This window comes from Papaver somniferum, unplaced genomic scaffold, assembly GCF_003573695.1.
Source record: "Papaver somniferum cultivar HN1 unplaced genomic scaffold, ASM357369v1 unplaced-scaffold_137, whole genome shotgun sequence".
In the NCBI taxonomy this organism is placed as follows: Eukaryota; Viridiplantae; Streptophyta; class Magnoliopsida; order Ranunculales; family Papaveraceae; genus Papaver; species Papaver somniferum.
The window spans coordinates 19,340,491-19,344,939 of NW_020622934.1; the positions used below are offsets into that span (position 1 = coordinate 19,340,491).

The 4,449-nt window shown below is 32.7% G+C and overlaps 1 long non-coding RNA gene and 1 other non-coding gene across 3 annotated transcripts; both read right to left on the reverse strand.

Moving 5' to 3' along the window:
• Positions 1–734: 734 nt before the first annotated feature.
• TRNAS-UGA lies at positions 735–815 on the reverse strand. Its single transcript has one exon. It is a non-coding gene; the product is annotated as a tRNA-Ser (tRNA).
• A 1,271-nt stretch (positions 816–2,086) lies between these two features.
• Positions 2,087–3,145, reverse strand: LOC113334500. Of its 2 annotated transcripts, XR_003352849.1 has the most exons (3): positions 2,652–3,145; positions 2,397–2,457; positions 2,087–2,296 (listed from the first exon to the last, which is right to left on the reverse strand). It is a non-coding gene; the product is annotated as an uncharacterized LOC113334500 (long non-coding RNA). The 2 variants fall into 2 exon arrangements; XR_003352848.1 differs by having other exon boundaries at positions 2,176–2,457.
• Positions 3,146–4,449: the final 1,304 nt, after the last annotated feature.

Below are 4,449 nucleotides of genomic sequence, written 5' to 3' on the forward strand. Positions count from 1 at the left end.
TTTTCTCAAGAAGGGGGGACTGATGTAGGACATCTATCTGTTTTCAATGTATCAACTGTTCCAGTTGATCCAATTGGTCTGTATCAACAATGACAGTTGATCCCTTTATGTTGTATCAACTCTCACAGTTGATCCCTTTACGTTGTGTCAACTGTCACAGTTGATTCATAACATCTACTTTGGTTTTCTTGTTTATCAAGTTTAGAACTTCTTCTTTTAGAGTTTCCTTATTTCTTCTTTTAGAGTTTTACTATTTTTAGGTTCTTGTCATGCCTATATAAACAGGCTTATTACGTTTTTGTAAGAGACACATCATTATTATTATCAAGTTTATTCAAACAACTCTTTTCAGAGCTTTCTATCATTCTCATCTCTAAACTATATTGTTCTTCTGTTTTCTCACCCTTTTCTTCCCTTCTCATCACCTGCAATCTCCGTATTGCCTTCTTCTCTTACACGTACTACACTAGAATAAGTAAGACAGAGAAGAAGAATCAACTACGCATTTTCTAACAATAAGAATAGGCTACACTACATGAATCCTAAACAATGGACAACTAATACTGAAAAATAATATGGTGGTTTAAGATGACATGAATAAAAGCTTAGAAAAAATAGTCGTAGAACTAAGCATACAAAAGAATCATGAGTAACAATTTTTAACAGCAATGTAACTGATGCGCTATAGGTGCACTCGAGTATTCACGACAGTACCAGCCACAATGATAAATTGTCGTCAACAGCAGGGTTCGAACCTGCGCGGGCGAAGCCCAAATATTTCAAGTCTGTCTCCTTAACCACTCGGACATATTGACTGGTTCTTCATTTCTAACAAATTATTAGAATAAGATACGTAGACTTTGCAGTTTGCATAATGGAGAAAGAAAATTACAACACATTTCTACTTAATTCACTCAGGGAACATTATTTAAATACCTCTCAAAATTTTCTTCTTAAAATATATTTTTATTCAATTTTTAAAAATACTCATATTTTTTGAAAAGTGGACATAGCTACCACAAGTTGCTTTCAGAAATGGACACAACTAACACAAATTATTTCCAAATTGTTTCCAAAAAGTGGAAGCAATTTTTCATATTGACTCCAAAAAAATTGTTCTTTATCCCTCAAGGATATTTGTGCAAGGTCAACAAAAATGGAGAGTATTTATAATATTACCATTTTAGATACTTTTAGGCAGTGACCAATGCTATAAGGATGCGTACAAACAGACTCATCTAAGGATGTACCAATTGGTGGATCTGCCCCTCCACCATAGGATTGGTAGGGCAGACTTTTTAAATCAGTGTGATCCCGATATCCTAATTTAACGGTTGAAAAACTTGGTACACTTATAGCTTTTTCGGGTACAAATATACATGCAATCTGATAACTTCTCTTTTGCAAAGTTGCATACACATTTCTCATCATTCATAGTTTACTATACAGTTTCCTAAGTCATTGCACAATTTTTCACTCTCTTCATCCAAGTTATGGTTTAATGTTAGATTAATAAAATTATATAGAGTTTTTTAATATCTATTCTCTTTTTTGTTTTAATACTTACGAATGATGAAAACTGGAAGTATTAAACTGACTTTAGCGTAATACTGAATAAAAAAGGATTCAAATAAAACTCTGAGGGTTACCTTTTATGTTGTTTAACGAATTGCGGTTTAGGATTTTGGAACTTGGTAAGCATTTTAAAGGATTGATGCATTCAGTTGCGCAGTGAGTGAGGAAGGATCATAACCTATTAATTAATCTCGGTGGTGGAGAAGAAGGATTTGGGGGTTTTTACTTTTTACGTTTTTTTTAGAGTATAAAAGGAGTTTTAGAGAAGAAGTATTTTGGGTTCTCATAATCTCAGCCGATTTTCGAATGATTTTCTCCATGAAAGAGAAGCTATCAGAAAATCGTGATGGTGACTTCGTCGGTCTTCTCCTAAATAAGGAAGACAGACTAAGAATTTAGATTAGATTAGTTTTAAGGTTAGATTAAATCGGTCAAAGACATGGGTTGTATATATAACAAAATTGCTAAAAGTGATTAGGTTATATTTAACAAATTAAATTTTTCCGTGGATTGTATTTAGTCAGATTAGATTGTGTTTAACAAATTACATTTTTCCGTGGATTGTATTTAGTCATATTAGGTTGTGTTTAACAAATCATAAACCAAAATTGATTTTGCATGTCAATGTTGAATCTTGGTCCATGATTTTTCAGCTCATTCATACTTCATCTCCCACATATCAACACCTTAGGACCGAAACCAAGCAAGCAAAGAGACCATCCTGAAAGGCACAAACTTGTTTCAAATCTTTCACCGATCAGTCAGGCAATGACATTTCATCGAACTACTCTTTCTCGATATCGAAGTAAACAATAACTTACGAGTCTTCGTATGGTATAGCCCTAGATTCAACATTTGCCATCCAATAAAGAGCTTCATTAACTGGTATTCAATAAACAAGATTATCAATACAGAGTTCCTCAACTCTTTTCCATTTATTATTTTTCGTTGAATATACTATAACCTCACGAGTACCTTCAAAATGAAAACTAATACATGTTTATTCAGTTCATAGTCGTCTATTTCAACAAGGAAAAATGAGCAAAATAATGATAAAGTACAATGACAGATAGTACCTACAAGAGTGGCATGTATGATTAGCTCTCGACTTTGCGGATGAGTTCGGACAGGTGGAGAAAAACTGCTTAGGTTTTGTAGAAGAATCCTATTATAAGGGCTTCAAGATTTTGATTTTGAGGGCTCATATAGATTCAAATATCCTATAAGTAGATAAGGAGATTTAATTATTATAAAAATGAAAATCACACTCATAATTTATAAAATTACCATTAATAACTAACGTAAATCTAGTTAAAAATCAAAAACTAAACATAAACATAAACATAAACAAAAAACTAAATAAAATCTCTTCCTTTTTTTCTTTGCCCACTTCTTCATCTTCTTCGATGATGACTAATGATGATGATCAATCCCAAGAAGAAAAAGAATTGAACAATCAAACACTAGTTAATCGACCAATATGACTTCAAATAGGTACGAAAAAATTCATCTTTTTAATTTCATGAATAGGTTAGATTTGATGAAATTAGAGATTTAAAAATTAGTTTCAGAATTGTATACGGCTGGGAAATCAATCATAATCGTAAATCATATCTATGGTTGGGTAATATGAACTTCTACCCATAAAATACTCTAAGTTTTCCGACGCGGTTGGGATTTCCACACCATATGTGGAACTTATGAGTTTATCTACGGTTGGGAAAATTTGGATTCCCAACCACATACATTGATTATAGTTAGATTTACCAACCGTATGTTAATTTTAAAAAACCATTTATTACCACTAATTTTCTCTAAAATATATTTCCTTCCAAATATATTGGAGAGTATAAAAGATGCAATCAATTTCATTTTCATCATTGTGGGGTTCCACATAATATCCATTTGCATGGGCTTCTTTGGAATTTAACAAGGTGTGATTATCTCTCGGTACATGTAGAGATTTTGTGACGTCTTTGTTCTATCTTGAAAACAAATTTTTAGCAGTGCTGCGCTCGCTGATCCAATCCTTGTAGTCACATTATAAGGAAATAGTTCAACAACTAGTTTAAATTCCTTAAGCTGGTGGGAGGAAAACCACTATCTGTTAGACATTGAGTTTTGAGATATTAAATAAGTGGTGTGGCCTTATTAGTAGAAAAAGTGAGATTCAACTCAAGTACTTTAGAGTGAACATGATATATTTTTCATACAGATATATCTCAAGTGCTATAGAGAATTTATGTCTCGTACGTGGGAATGATGTACTTTTCATTCCATAAGCGCAGACATTGGATCTAGTTCAAATAAATAGTCAATTGGCCATGCAAATTTCTTCTTGTCATTAATGTTTATGTCTAAAGTATGACCTTCCCACGGAAATTGGTTGCTACGATGGTACCCGCATTGCATTTCTTGTACCAATACCGATAAGAAGATTCATTCCCAACTCTTTGGTGAGAACTAGAATTACATCTTAGATTCACTCCATATTCAGTTGATACATGTACTTTGTGTCGTTACTACCGGGGGAAAATACATCTTTGTCTCATGATATATGTCCCTTTTCACATGCTTTATGAAAAGACGAGGGTACCCAAATATACCTTAATCTAAAACTTTTCCTACGTATAAGTCCTTTCTCCGAAAGTGATTGTCTATGGACTGAGTCGAAATAATACAACCAATTGGTTCACACTTTGTGTGCTCGTCTATGGATAAAATATCGAGAAATACAACAACGAAGTATGTTTACTTGATAAAAAGGTTTGGACTTAACCAAACACAATAGGATTCACTTATCAAGTAAATATGAATTAATGTTTGTGTGATTTACTTTAAATTATACTAAAGACAATTATAATTGCGAAAAAT